The sequence below is a fragment of the Chenopodium quinoa genome, unplaced genomic scaffold (genome assembly GCF_001683475.1).
Source record: "Chenopodium quinoa cultivar QQ74 unplaced genomic scaffold, ASM168347v1, whole genome shotgun sequence".
NCBI lineage: Eukaryota > Viridiplantae > Streptophyta > Magnoliopsida > Caryophyllales > Amaranthaceae > Chenopodium > Chenopodium quinoa.
In genome coordinates this window covers 5,467,638-5,484,008 of record NW_018743955.1, presented here as the reverse complement: position 1 = coordinate 5,484,008, position 16,371 = coordinate 5,467,638, and the positions used below count along the sequence as shown (strand labels likewise).

Below are 16,371 nucleotides of genomic sequence, written 5' to 3'. Positions count from 1 at the left end.
AGTTGTATTAGATGGTTTGACTAGCTAGTTATACATATCTAATTGTGTAAAAGTGTTTGGTAAATACTAAATTGTAGGTAATTGTTAGTTGTTTAGTGTACAAAATTGTAACACCCTAGAAATTCCTTTATTTTAAAATGTTTGTTTTGCCCCGTTTAAAACTTTAAATAGGAAAATCTAATATATTAACACCACCATGAAAACGGCTAAGACAACTATCAAAGACACACAGCGGAAGACTCTCCTTTAAAATATTTAAAATGACTCAACTTTAAAAGTCAACTAATCAAAAGCAAAGTCAAACCTACAACTTGGAAGTTGGAACCATTGTAAGTCCTTAACAAAACCAATCAAAACTCAAAACCTTTACGTTAGTCTCGCAACAATAATATTATGATATATTAAAAGCAGTAACACATCATAAACTTATGGAAAAACTAGCGATTCCATCATGAATATGCTTCATCACTTGAAAAGCTTTTCTCTACTTATTTCCACTACTCTCTATTAATAATGGGTCGTCATAGGGCTAAGGTAAAGACAAGGCCAACAAACACACAATCAGCAAAGCTGAGTACATAAGCGTAATTAAACACACTAACATGCTTTTACTTATCAACACACAACTTACCTTGTTGCACTTGTTTTCAAGCACACAACATAAAACAAAACTTCTCAACTAGGTAACTAAATAATTTATTTAGTTTTGATTACGCATCGAACAAGTTCCCCCTAACCTGCCCCAATAAAGGGGTACTAACACGGGAGCTAACCGTGCTAGTATAAAAGAACCACTCGTAAGTGACGGAATTCCTGCACATAAAAAGGAAAATACAGCGTCCTGTACTCCCAATAAAAGTTATAGTCAAATATAAAGTCGCATAACTCCCCCCATATGTTCATACTCAAGGTATATACGTTCCAAGAGTTTTGGTGCGTAAGCTCTTTCACTTTACGCTCTTTACAATTTATTAAACTTGGTGATGACTCTCGAATCATAATAACATCAAACATCATAATTATTCAAACAATTAAACACTCCAATTTAATTCTTGAATAATTAATGATCACATAATATTTAATGTTGAACCTTTTTTAAATCTACCTCGGAGTCAAAGACACCTTAAACGCTTCATGCGCCAAAAACTTATCCCTTGGTGTTAAAAACACCTTAAGTGCACTAAGGCACCAACATACAATTTATTCTCCGTGTACATAGACACTTACATAGTTCATTTCCCATGCTTATAGCATTAATAAATATTATATGAACCATAATAAAATTCTCTTTTAATATTCCAAACCAAATTAAACATTTAGTTTAATTAAACATGCTTTCTATCATGCCATAAATAAAAGTGTGGTTCATATTCAACATGTCAAACGATTATTTCCAAATCAATAGCAATGACAACCAAATCACAATTTCCAATCATAATCTAGCATGATACTACTTGGAATTAATTAATCACATCTAGCATGCTACTACATCATCAAAAATATGCCAAGTACGCGAACATACCTTGAATACGATCTTAATATCACCACGACTAATAGAAATCACCCACTTCGAAGTCTCCTACAAATTAAAATAATAATATAGCATTAAAATCCACTCTACAATTAGCCTTTAAAACACATAAATAAGGTTTAAGCCACCCTAAATCATAATCCTTCAATAATTAATAATTTATTAATCTAGGGTTTCAAAATTGGGGTTTTTTTAATTAGAATTAAAATCAGAAAATTAAATTACATACTACTTATAATCAAATATCATAATATTAATCACAAAACCCATATTTAACAATTAGATCTAAGGTTTAAACAAAAATTAAAAAGAAAGATTGAATTTTTTTTTTCTGAAGGGGAGAAGGTCGGACAGCATGCCGGCACCACTGCCGGCTGGTGCTACTGGTGGACGGCGGCCCACCAGTGGTGGTGGTGGCCGACGGTGGAGATCCGAAACAAGGGGAAGGAGAAAAAAAAAAGAAGAATAAAGGAGAGGAGAGAGAAAGTTTACCTTGGGTTTTCTCCACTCTGGAAAAAGTTTAATTTGCCTAAGTGTTTAATATTTATACCCCTTTCTCTAGAAACCCTTCTTACCTAAGCTTCCCTTTTTTTTTTATCTTTTGTAATAAAACTTTACTAAAATAAAACTTTCCTAAATTAAATTCCAACTAATAAATAATTAATTTAAATAAATTTTTCCTTTTATAAAATATTTCCAAACTTGTTTAAAATAAATAATTAAAATATCATAAATAATTCATTTCAAATTATTTAAATACCCCATGAAATACTTATTTTAAATAAAATAAGTATAAAAATATGGGGCATTACAAAAATAACCAAAAATCTAAATGTTGAATTCAATAGACTAATTATAAAAGCTCTTGTTTTGAGCTTTTCAAAAAGAGCTTTTAGCTTTCTCTTAAACTTCAAATAGGTTTGATTAGTGAAAAGCTCTGTAATGTACAAGGCCAAAATGGCAAATTAAGGGAAATATGGTGGGTGTGATAGTGATTGACCAATTAAAGTTATACCTTTTTCTGTATGATGAGATGAGATTAGAGAGTGTGCTTTTAGGAACTACTTACTTTGTTTACTACTTTATGAGCCCTTTTCCTAAATAATGCTAGGAAAACATCCAATTCCCAAATTACGGTCAATAATCTTTTTACTAATTCCCATTATACCCACGTAAGCTAAAAGAAATAAACCATTTTTTGTTGGTTCTTTATATCAGAAAACCACCACTTGAAGTAGCGGTTTACATCAAAAGAAAGTAGTGGTAATCAACATGAAAACCAGTCACAAGCTTTAATTCTTGTTGTTCCTAAAAACTCACCATTATATACAATCTCCAAAATCAACGGTTTTTTTTTTTTTTTTTTTTTTTGACAACAGCAGAAAGAAAGGAAGAAAAAGAAGAAGAGCTAAACTAAAAAAAATCAAATCCTATCGAATTAGAAAAGCAGTTTAAAGAAGTACGACACTGATTAGCAATACAATGAGAGAGGTTGACCTGTGCTCTATCAACTTTGAGGATAATGCAATGTTGGAAGGTGCTTCCAATTTTAATAATATCCTTCCAAGTCCAGTAAATATGAATATCCAAGGGTGTTTCCCTTTTAAGCATCGTCACAAGAGAGGCACAATCGGTTAAAACTCTGATTGAACGGTAGCCATTATCTCTAGCCCAGCGTAAAGCATATAAACATGCCAAGAGCTCTGAATGTAAGGCTGAGGTCGCAATTCTAGATTTTCCTTCTGCTTTCAATTCACCTGTGCTAAACATTTCTATTGTCCAACCAACCCCATACCGTTTGCTAGACTTCTGCCACGAACCATCAATTCGAATTGTACCTTGAGCTAAAGAGTCATTGAAATGGAGGACATGGTTCTCTTGTCCAATCGAGACCTGAAGGAACCCTGGCGGGACCCGGTTAGAGAGATCTGGTAACTAAGCAATTTCCTGTAATCTAGTTGTCGATTTCGTATAATCATTCAAAAAGAGAAAAGCCTCCTTCAGATTACCAAAGTAACAGCCCAAATATCCGTTGTCACCTTGAAAGACACGCTTGTTCCGAGTAATCCATATGGCCTATAAAGTGGCTACAAAGGCCTGAATACGATCACTACGGATTCCATCCTAACTATAGAAAAGCAGAATATGGCTTCGGATCCAATCCTCTAGGGAAGTGGCATCCGTTAAATTTTAACAGTTCGATATCTGGCAGTTGTCCCAAGCATATCGAGCTATGGAGCATTCAAGAAAGAGATGAAAACCATCCTCCTCTGTTAGATCGCAGTAGTCACAAATAGCATCAATGATAATTCCTCTTGTTCGGAGATTAGCCTTGACAGGGAATCCATTTACAGCAAGTTTCCACATGAAAATTCGCCATTTGGGGGGAATATCGAGACGCTATAAAATTTTGAAAAAATCATAAGTTTCTTTCCTATGAGGAGACTCTCGCATACCTTCCGGATTTGTTAAGAAGGCGTACCCTGATTTAACCGTATAGGTCCCTATACTATGTCAGGGCCAGTATAAGAAATCCTCCTCTTCCTCAGCGGGAAGAGCTATAGAAAAAATTTCCAGTGCACTATCCCACTCAAAACGATCCCGAATAATTCCAACATTCCAAGAGCGGGAAGGGGTAATAAGTTCACTAACTTTCCAAAAAGCACTCTATCTAAGATTCTGATTTGAGTTAACAACTGGAATTTTATTGTTAACCCATTTTGAACTGGAAACTAGAACATTATGACCTGTACCAATTTTCCATGCAAACCCTGTCCTCATTTTAATAGCCGTAGAATGCATAGCACGTCTAACCCATCTGAAAGAAGCCGAAGGAGGTTTACACCAGTCGGAGGGGGGATAGAAGATACAATCCGATTTTGCGTTATAAACTTTAGCAGCAAGAAGTTGTGGATTGGTATGCATGCGGTGAATATTTTTGAAAAGTAAGGCTTCATTATAACCACTAGCATATCGAATCCCCAATCCCCCCATGCTTTTGGGGAGCTGAACTCGTTGCCTATTGATCCAGTGGATGCCTTTGTCCCCACTTTTGGCCCACCAAAATCTAGTGAAAAGAGAGTCCAGTTTATTAGAGATGGACATCGGAATGGTTGCTCATGTTATGAAAAGTTGCAATCAATTATTATTATTTGTCAAATTTCTTATGTGAATTGAAAATAAGAACAAATTAACAAGATAATTAGGTAAAAACAAAATTAGGGTATAACATAAAACAACCCTTCATCTGACCCCCAATTTACAGCAACACCAAGACAGGGTTAGGGGCCTAAAACGATGGCAGTAGAGTGGCAAGAAGCCAGCGGTAGTAGGGGAGGAGCACCACCATCAACAGAAAAGGGTGGAGGTGTTCTTCGTAGTTGTGGCAGAAATTTCTTGCTGCTTGAATAAATGGTACTCCCTCCGTTTCAATATGATAGTCCCATATGGAATCAATCACATAAAATAAGAAAAGGAGAATATTTGGAATCTAGCATTAAAGTAAAAAACAATTCATAAATAGTTTTGCCTTATTTTTTTTTTTTAGGAAAACATTATCCATAATTGCATAAATCATGGGAGTAATTTCTTACTTAGAGTCTTGTCATTAATTCACAATCAATTAACCTAACCAATCAGAATTTAATATGTATAAAGTAGGAAATAAAAACACTAAAAGGAGACATTCAATATGAGTAGATCTTTTTTAAACGCCCAAAGTAGTATATGGGACTAACAAATTGAAACGGATGGAGTACTATGTTAGTGGATGTTTATTAAACAAGAAACTGCTTCTTGAGGTAGCGGTTCTGAGTAAGTGTAGCGGTTTTCCAACGTACACCACTACTTGAAGTAGCGAATATTCACTTAAAATGTAAAATAATAAAATTCCCTTGAACCGGTGACGTGGACGGTAAAGTGGGAATATTTGAAAAAGAGATTGTATTTATGAAATTGGATGTTTTGCTAGCATTATTTAAGGAAAGGGCTCCTACTTTATAGAGGAGAGAAGAGAAGTTTTAATACATTTTGAGGAAAAGAGAATGTTGAATGAGAGAGCGTAGGTCAAAGTAGGGGTCTGCCAAAATAAGAGGACTTGAAATGGTCTCTCGTCCTCATAATTGCATAATTTGCCTACACATCTACACCTCCCTTCTCCTTCATAATAAAGTCAATTTTTTTTTTTTGTTTCAAAAGATCTACAAAGTGTTCATATTTGCAAATGTTTGATTTTGTATTATTAAATGTGTAATCTTGTGCAATATTTTTAGGGAAAATTTGTAAATTACCTCCTTAATAGTAGACCTGTTTTAAAATTACAACCCATTAAATTTTATTTTTTATTTTGTGGAGTAAATGTCGTCCTTATTTTACATACTAATGCCCGCATTTTAATTTGAAAAGACCATTTTGCCCCTCTTGTTTTCACTCTCATTTTCATTGGCAATCATGAATTCCCCATTGAAAGTGGCTATATTCACCTCTGAATTCTCCATTAAAATTAAAGCGTTTTTATTTTTCCACCTTTTTCTAAATTTCGGTGGCTTTTCCGGCTATGGCCCCACATAGCAGCTACTAACGACAATATTGACCCTTTTGACTGATTTTCCCCTCGATTATCTCTTTAAAACAGCTTCCAACTTCAATTCGCATTTCCTTTACCAAATTCCACCAAATTTTCTTAAATTTTGCTACTTATTGTTTGAAGAATAAATCCCCACAATTGAAGACACTCTGTGACACCCCAATAATTCTCTCTTCAAATCTGTGAGGATCCTGAACAATATTCAAGAGAATTACTGGCGTGCTACCGTCACATGTTCAAACGTTAAGGCTTTATCAGAAAATAGCAGCTGAAAAACTAATTCAGTTATAAATAAGTTTCAAAACCAATAATCAAAACCAAATTAAATCATACAACTTGGAACCATAAAGGTCCTTATTCAAAACCCCACAAAAGTAGTAAATAAATAAACCAGAGTTTAATAAAATTCAAACTTATGAAAAGAAATATACTGCGAATAATAACCAACTCTCCACTCAAAATCCCACAACCCTGATGCGAATGCTGCGTGTAAGAACCTGTGGTTAATCTGCTCCCTAATATTACAAGTGTAAAAATTGGATCGTCACAGGGTCATTGAAAGGCGAAGGTCATGACCAAAGAAAGATACACACAAAAGCATGCAATCAGCAAAGCTGAGTACATACAAGCTGCGAAATAAATTATGAAATCCCTAACATGCTACTAATAATCAAACATCATGCATCATTAAATTATAGACTCAACACACGACTCAACTTTTTATATTACTAAGACTCCATTAATTAATAATAGATATATCATTATTTTTATTCATTGGATTACGCAATAGACAAGGTTGTCCAACCCATGCTCCATTTGGAACATCAATAAAAGAAAAATTAAACCCCATGACTCCTTTCGGAAACATCAATAAACATCCAATGACCACGGGCGCGACTCCGTGACCGTAGTTAGTATGAGATCTCACCCACTAGTAGAAAAAATGTTATTTGTAACTGGAGAAATTGACTTTTTGTAACTGGCATTGTTGGTTGCGAATGCCACCGTTACAATTAGTGAAAATTATTTGTAACCGGCTAATGTTAGTTACAAATAATGTACTATTTATAACTGACTTAACCTAAAGCCAGTTACAAATAGTCTATTTTCCAAGTTAGAAAGCATACTATTTGTAACTAGCATTAAGTTACATCGGTTACAAATAGGGTATTATTTGTAACTAGTATAACTTAACGCCGGTTACGAATAGCCTTCTATATTATTAAAAAAAAATGGCAGCAGTAGCAAACGCCCCTACTGCCACCACTACAGTGCATTTTTTTGTACGTGAAGCACTATAATTTATTTATCAACTTTATACTAAATACAATAATGATTATCAATCTCAACCATATAAGGCCCAAGTTAAATGACATCTACATATAAATCTTCTAATAATACTATAGAAAATGATATATATACTTAAGCTTGTAAACAAATTACAAACATGTCTCTCACAAGAGTCATACAAACAAACAAGTGAAATACTATGATGTTCCCAATAAACTTTAAAATTTGACTGAACAATTGATTCACCATAAGAAACCTGTCGCCACTCCATAGTTTGTTGATATACTAAATAGTATTGGTCCTTCAAAACCACTAGCTTGAATATGTAGGCAAATAATCAAATTCAAGTAACTTTAACGTTATCATCATACAATATGCACTTCAACATATATTGAAGTAGAATACTTACATCTTGTAAATTCAACTTTCTGCCTGTTAAAATTATTAATGCTTATCATACTGACAACCAAGTAAAATATAACTTAAAAGGGGCAATGTTTCCCAAAGTAAATAAAAATAAAAATTAAAAACAATTTTAAAATGAATATTATAAGTAAGTTTCTAAACCAATTAGGATATAGCACCCATTGTCACTCCTAGTAGTTGGATAATCACAGTAGGATACGTTGGGATTGGTATAGCGTACAAAAGCTGCTAAGTGCTTTCACTGCACAAACATATCAAAAAAAAAAAGTTGTAGTGACTCACCGAAATGTGAAACATACCAGCATGGAAACCTGCATTCTTTTTTTTTTTTGACAGTTACTCATGTTGTATATTACCACAAAGAAATTAAAGGAAGAATGACAACAATTTACCTCTACACTAATTAAGAAGGCAAACAAAAGAAGAGCAGAGGCTTCATTGTCATTTAAACTGAGAGAAAAAAAAAAAAGAGATTTCATTAAAAACATCATTAGCAGCATTGGAAAACAAAAAAAAAAAAAACTCAAAACAGAGAAGAGGGCAGCCTGAACATCATTATTACAAGTTATTAACAACCAAAAATTCTAAATGCTGAGTTTTTTAATCCCTAAAAAAATGTTCATTAAGAGTTCTACAAAATTATTCACCACCATCAATTTGTGTTCTAGCAAATTAAATTATTCACTGTCAAAGATCTATAATGAATTTATTATATACGTACACCCAGGTGCACCATACACCCATATGTATTTTGTTCTCATTTCGTCATTTTGATGATTGTTTTTCATTTAATCATCAATCGAAGAGCAAAAACTAACCTTGAGTTAGTTGGGTGTACAATGCACCCGAGAGTATATAAATCAGAGTTCAAAGCAAAGTCCCTAATTTTACCCCAATAGGCATAAAATTTTTATCCCATAATCCTTAAATGGTAAACAACATTAAGAAACATAACTAACGTACCCCAACTTGTAGTTCATTGTAATGAAAGTCCAACCGATAATACATTATAACAAGAGTTTGGCAAGGTAGAACCTACATAAATATTCCCTAAAACCTGAAGATAGACAAAAGAAATAAATAAATAAATAAATAATAGATGAATATAGAGCTTGGATATTTTATATATATGAGCAAAATCTAATGTTGCAAATTGATAATGCAATCAACCTTCATGTAAAGCACTATTTGATAACCGGTATACGAGGAAATCAAGGCAACATTTTTATAATCATGTATCATACAATACCCTTTTTCAAATTTCATTTTGAAATCCTACTAACTTGCAAATAGAAAATTCCTCAGCCTGATTTTCTTATTGTATTCATTCTTAGTGCCAAACTAGATAGAATATATACACTCTACTAACTTGGAAACACCCTTAACCAACAAAAATAATCAAATCTAATGGTATAGACACTTGGAAAAAAGAATTTAATTGCACTTTAAAAGTATATTAATAGACAAGATTACACATGAAATGACATTTCTCTTTACCAAATTTCTAGTTAGTAACAAATTAGATATATCCAATTCATCAGCAATCTTTAAAAATAATATATTAATCAATTTTCCAATATTTAATCACGAATTGATCAAGAGACATTCAAATGCAAGTCATGAAACTTAGATTAATCAAATACCCATATCACAAAAAGGAAAAAACAAGTAAAACCAAATTAAAAATCATAAAAAAAAAAATGCACAGAAACCATAAATGTGAAATATAATTGAAAGCATAAAACATGCAATTAAAGAATTAAAGGGGTTGAGAGAGATTCGTCTACTATATGATTTTCTGTTCAAGGTAGTGTTTTCTCCATTGTCTAATTTATCACCCAATCTAGAGCAAGAAAGCAAACAATTGAGTAAACCAGGAAATATAAAAACAAAATTCAACAATAACACAATCATGTCAAAAATACCAGCAATACAAGCAAATAAATATTGGCAATATGAAAAAAAAGGGTCACGAATTTAACAAGGTCTAATTAAACTACTGGTCTGTGTGGTCGGGTAATTGTTTCTGCAAAAAAGCAAAGTACATACGGAGGGTCTGATTGAAGTATTGAACCAGTGGTTTCGTATAATCGGCCAAACTTTGATTTTACCTTGTTCATCGCCAAATTTGTCCTCTGCATTCAAGGCCAAAATTTATACTGCATTCAAACACTAATAACAACGTAAATAAGCAAATTTCAAAAGTCCAATGGAGTCAAATTAGACTATACCAATTTCTTGTTATAGGTGTTCATGCTCTTTTCATAATCAGCCTTCCTCTTCTCTGCTTTCTGGATGTAATAAGGAGCCTTCTTCTGTAATCAATTACAAATAATAATTAGTTCTAAATCGAATCACATATAAATTAAGTCAACCCAGCAGAGAATTATGACTTCTTACATGACTTTCGTATGTGACTTAGCACCATCTACCATGTCAGGTTCATGTTAAAATCTTCAGAATTATGACTAACCAATCAAATTATATAAGATTAAGAAAAGATGATGCAGGCAGCTCCCACACCCACCCCTCTTTTTATACCTTATGACAGAGATTGTGAATAGCTGAAAGTCTGAAACTTTCTTCACACGATTTCTTGCATCATCTTCGGGCAACATTCTAATACAGAGTGCCAATTCAATGCACCGATGCACAACAACTCTTCAACCAAGTAATCAAATTGATAGTTCACAATCTATAATTATACACAAATAGAGATAGAATCATATGATACTAATCTAACATACAATAGCTAAAATACAAATGTATTATAAAAAAAATCAAATATTTGTTTCTTAATTTGAATTATTTCAATTGCATAATTGAATTTTTCATATGTACACTCAACCAGAACAATATAAAGCGATCAAAACATTTCAACCATAAAAAAATATCAGTGAAATAGCAATTGTACCTTAGATGACACTACTTGACCAAGAATTTCTCCATTGCCTTACCTTAATTTTAACAATCAATTGAATAAGATCTCACCTTCGTAAAGCCCTTTCTCTGAGGACCTAATATGGAGATGCTTCAGAAACTTCAAGGCTTCACCACCACAGCACACTCTGAATTTTAGTGAGAAATCAAAAACCCCTTATCCTTTTAAAAGTATAAGCCGTAAACCCAAAATATCCAAAATTCCCTTTTAAAAACCCAAAATATCCATATTTTCATTTTTACAAACCCTAAAAACACATTAATATCAGACCAATTGAAGTATTGAACATCAATACAATTCATTGGATCAGAGGAAAGATTGAGGCATGATATCAAATTACTTTGATTATTTAACCCATTAAAATTCCCAAATTTTGAAGAAACCGAAGCTGACTAAATAACCTAGAAGACTTAAATTGATTGCAAAATAAAGGAGATGAACTGGAATTAATTCTTGGGGCAGAAGATTGAACAGGGGTTTTAGGCAATAATCTGGAATTAAAGCTTCTAAAAGTACTGTGAACAAACCTTGATCTTTTGTACCATGACACCATGATTTTATGGGAAGAACTCATGCACCTCGTCCAAAACCGCCAACAACAACAACCATCTGCTCTTCCTCACAATCTCTTCTATCCTTGACCTCCTTCTCACTGCACACTCCTTCTCTTCATCCTGCCGTCGCCGCCGTCGGACCCCACCACAACCAATTAAACTTCCAATTGCCCTAACTGTAGAAATTCGCCATTGAATTAGAGAAGGAACGTAAACTTGAGGGTCGAGAATAGCACTGTCAAAACGGTTTGACAATTCGGTTTCGATTCGGTTTGAAGTCGGTTCGGTTTGAAATCGGGTCGGTTTGAAATCGGTTCAAATGTCTTACGGGTCGGTTTCGGTTCGGTTTAAATAATTATCGGTTCGGTTCGGTTTCGGTTTATTCTTGAACGGTTTAAATTCGGTTCGGGTTATAAACGGTTCGGTTAGTAAACGATTCGGTGCAAACGGGTTGCGGTTTGTTAACGGTTCGGTGTAAACGGTTTTTAACCCGGTTTAAATTTGGTTCGGGTTGTAAACGGTCCGGGTAGTAAACGGTTCGGTGCAAACGGGTTGCGGTTTGTTAACGGTTCGGTGTAAACGGTTTTTAACCCGGTTTAAATTTGGTTCGGGTTGTAAACGGTTCGGTGCAGACGGGTTGCGCTTTGTTAACGGTTCGGTGTAAATGGTTTTTAACCCGGTTTAAATTCGGTTCGGTTTGTAAACGGTGCGGGTTGTAAAAATTCCAGGTAGTAAACGGTTCGGTGCAGACGGGTTGCGGTTTGTTGACGGTTCGGTGTAAATGGTTATTATCCCGGTTCAAACAGTTTCAGGTTGGAAACGGTTCGGTTGTTTTTTGGTTTAGTTTTATTTTAGTTCGAGTATAACTGGTTCGGTTCGTTCACGGGTTTGGTTCTTCTACGATTTAACATTATTTAGATCGGTTTTATTTCAGATTTACTAAATTACGGTTCGAGTCTGTTTTTGATTTCAAAAAATTTTGTACTACTTTCTAACTTTTTGCTAGTTAACAAGTTTTATATCAAGCCGAGACTTCATCACTTCATATTGAGGCATCATATTATATGCAAATTCTCATTAATTTTATAAATACATATCATGTTATGATTTAAGTTTAGCTATACTGATCTTACTAGTTTATTATGAAGTAGATTATAAAAGTTTAGTGCATTAATGTATTATTGTTTTACTATCAGATTATTATCTGCTTCTGATTTGATCATTTAGTTAATAATGTCATAATCATGATTTGATGAGTTGTTGTGACATCGAAATTTGCAATTTGGTATTCGATACTTAATTAGTCAACAAGACTGATAATTAAGACTCGTTTATCATTATATATTTGCATAAAGTTATACATGAAGATATTACAGAGTAGTTTGATTTGTATAATGAAAGAAAACATTAATGAAGAAGAAGGTAATGTTGATTCCTTCAATCGATTATACAGATACATAACATATAACCATCTCATATTCTCATAGTTAGATATTATTAGTATAAAGGGATGAGAAACATAAGATTATTATATTTTTGTATATCCTTTACTGGTTTACCCTTAAGGCTTAAGTCACTAATTAGTAATTAGTAATTACTTAATTAGACTAACAAGTTAATCAGAAAGAGTAACTTTTAACTTGAGTCTAGTAGATCAAATACTGAAATGGTATTAGTATATTACCGAGTATGATAGTCTAGTACGCTGCTAATCTGTTATGCAGCTATGCTAAATTGACAATTGCTCATATAGTCATATTAGTCAATCACTCATGTAGACATAACTCATATCTAATTAAGTAATTTGTATTTATGTACTAATCTACTAGTCAACTATATCATTTATAAGTTTACACGATTACAAGTGTATTGCTTATAGGTACAGCTAAACTGATATAAATATAACCATATAACAAATCCGTAGTACTTCTAACTCTCTAAGATATGACATCATTATTTATTGAACAATTTTCGATTTTTTATTAATCGCAACGCCTAGAAATTACACGCTAACCGATTCACATTTTATAATTTAAAGAACTTAATATTTTAATGTGTGTGTTAAAAAAAATTATAAAAGCTGATATTATGAAGGTGAATATCGTTTTATCGGGATCCGAGAAATGTAATTAGTTTTTTTTTAAGTCATGTAATTAATTAATTGTATAAAAGTTTGTTTAATGTTATTAAAATAAAATTAAAAATTTTGATTTTTACAAAGTGGAAAATTAATTTCATTTTTTTGGTTGACAATTTCAACAAAATATGGTGGGAAATTTCCCTCCAAAAACCAAAAGGAAAAACACATTTTAGATTTAGAATTTAGATATTTTGATTCTTTAATAATTAAATAAACATGTGGTTCATATATTATGCAAAAGAGAAAAAAAAAAAAAAAAAAAGTGAAACGTGAAACTGTGAAAGACTGAAAGACAATTAGGTTCTTCATTCATCCTCTTCATTCCACAACATTCACCGTTCTTCTTCTTCATCCTCAAATCGAAGCGTTGAATCCTCACTCACTCTCAAGTTCTCAACTCTCAAGCTCTGAACTCTTAGCCTTCAATAGCTCAAAGGTAAATTTTAGTTAATTGTATTTGTTTTCGTTTCGTTTTTTTCGATTTTTTTTTCGATCTCTCCATTCTCGTTTTTTTTTCATTCTCCAGTTCTCCATCTTCAAATCTTCCTCTCCTTCAAGCCGTCACTGCTCAAAGGTAATTTTATGTTAATTTTTTTGTTTTCATTTCGGTTTTATGTTGCTGATTCGTTGTTTGCAGGATTTGCATGTCTTTATTTTTTGATTTTTACTTCTGATTTGTTCATATAATTTCATATAATTTCTGATTTGTTCATATAATTTCTGATTTTTTGATGTTGTTCATGTAATTTTTAATTTTATTATTCTTGTTGTTCATTTAATTTCTGATTTTTTAATTTTATTTTTCTTGTTGTTCATTTTTTGTTATATCTATTTGTGAGGTGTTCTGGCCTTACCAGCTTTGGCTATGCTCAGTTCTGATCAGGGTTGTGGTTGTAGTACCATGAGCAACAATTGAGTTGATTTGGTTACCTTATTCATGCTCGTGGTTTCTTTTCGTGTTATTAATTGTGCTTGGTTTTTTTCAGGCTGCTGTGTTGTTGCTGGTCTGCCTTTGTGACTGTTTGCTGTTTGTTGAGCATTTAAAATGTATGGCTTTGTCTATAATGCTCTATTAGTCTTCAAATATACTGAATGTTATCCTTTGTTCTATCAGCTGCATTGTTCTCTCATTAGTGTTTCTGTTTATGTGGGTTAATGCTGAATGCTAGCAGGATTTTTTTATTTAAGTTTGGGTTTTGTTTTGTTGCAAAAGTGCAAGTGCATTCAGATAGGAGTTGTCTAATAGTGTTAGTATATTTTAGGACTGAATTGTAGATGGACTACCTCAGCTTAGAGCATGTAGTACTAGCTAGGGTCTGTCCTGTGCTGCTGCTGTTCTAATGTCTGGCCAGATCTGCTAGATGTACAAGGCTAGATTGTAGGATCTGCTGGGTGTTTTCTGCCCTGTTCAGAGCAGAGTCTTTCTGGCCATGGTTTGTGCTGTCCTAGTTGATGTCTCTGCTGCAGGTTGGGTGCTGGGGTTGGTTGCTGCTGGTTTTCTAGGGTATTGCAGCTGTGGTTTTGCTGTCGTCTTGTGTTAGCTGGGCTGTGTTGTCTGTCTGTTGCTGGGCTAGGTTGCTGGTGTGCTTTGCTTGAAGCAAGCAGGTCCGGAGCTGCTGTGTTAATTTGCCTATTTTTTTTTATTTGCCCTTAATTTGCCTTTTGTTTTCACTTGATTTATACTGTTGTGTTTTTGTTTTTTCAGCAATGGAGCAAGAGTTTATTGGTTTTGATGAGGATTCTACTGTAAAGAATCAAGATTCTACTGTTCAGAATCAAGATTCTACTCAACGTACCACTAGTGGTAGTAAGCGTGGACGAACATCAGATGTTTGGAGGTATTACACCTTTTTTGATAAGATGGTTGGTCTTGCTCCGATAAAATATGCTCGATGCAATGTTTGCGGTAATGAATATAAAACTCCAGGTAATGCTGGTACTTCAACTTGTAAAGCTCATACTAAGACATGCATGAATAAAAATCCACACCATCCTGGAAATCATGAAAGTGGTGTTGAGCTCCTGTTTAATCAAACACGTCATTTACAATTGCTTGCTAGAGCTATAATTTTGCATTCCTATCCTTTAAGTATTGTGGAGCATCATGGCCTTAGGGAAGTTTTTACGAATTTGAACCCCAATGTGAATCATGTGTGTAGAAACACTATTTTGAAACATTGTATTGATGAGCATGATAAGTTTAAGTCTTTGTTGTTGCAATCTTTTTCGGGAATTGAAGGTAGAGTTAGCTTCACTTGTGACTTGTGGACAGCATGTACTAATCGAGGTTATCTTACTTTAACGGCACATTATGTTGATAAAAATTGGTGTCTTAGGTCTAAAATTCTGAATTTTAGATATTGTGGTCCTCCTCATACTGGTGTTGAGGTAGAAAAATTTGTGTTAAAACTTATTGGGGAGTGGAACCTTCAGGGTAAAGCTTTTGCAATGACTGTTGATAATGCTCGATCCATGGATGTTATGGTTAACCTTTTGAAGAAAGATTTAATGTTGACTTCTCCTCTTCCTTGTAATGGTAAATTTTTTCATATTCAATGTTCAGCTCATGTCTTGAACATTATTGTTCAAAGAGGTTTAAAAGAAGTTGATAGTAGTGTTCAAAAATTGCGTGAGGTTTGTAAATATATTGATTCTTCAGATTCTAGACTCACTCAATTTGAGCATGCTCTTCATGAGGTTAACTGTGTGTTTAATGGAAAGTTACGTCTTGATGTTGTGACTCGTTGGAATGCCACATATACGATGATTCGAAAAGCTTTGGAAGCAAAGGAAGCCTTGAAATTGGTTATTGATAGGTTTATAGGTTATGAATTCAAACTTTCGAATGATGAATGGGATACCCTTACTAAAATATGTAATTTCCTAAAGCCATTTCATGAAATC

At 33.4% G+C, this 16,371-nt stretch overlaps 1 long non-coding RNA gene across 5 annotated transcripts; it reads right to left on the bottom strand.

Moving 5' to 3' along the window:
* Nucleotides 1-7,740: 7,740 nt before the first annotated feature.
* On the bottom strand, nucleotides 7,741-11,609 carry LOC110689234. Of its 5 annotated transcripts, XR_002504856.1 has the most exons (7): nucleotides 11,301-11,609; nucleotides 10,233-10,900; nucleotides 10,064-10,147; nucleotides 9,882-9,967; nucleotides 8,796-8,889; nucleotides 8,225-8,282; nucleotides 7,741-8,073 (listed from the first exon to the last, which is right to left on the bottom strand). It is a non-coding gene; the product is annotated as an uncharacterized LOC110689234 (long non-coding RNA). The 5 variants fall into 5 exon arrangements; XR_002504857.1 differs by having other exon boundaries at nucleotides 9,944-9,991; nucleotides 10,064-10,900; XR_002504854.1 differs by having other exon boundaries at nucleotides 10,064-10,900.
* Between the last annotated feature and the right edge of the window lie 4,762 nt (nucleotides 11,610-16,371).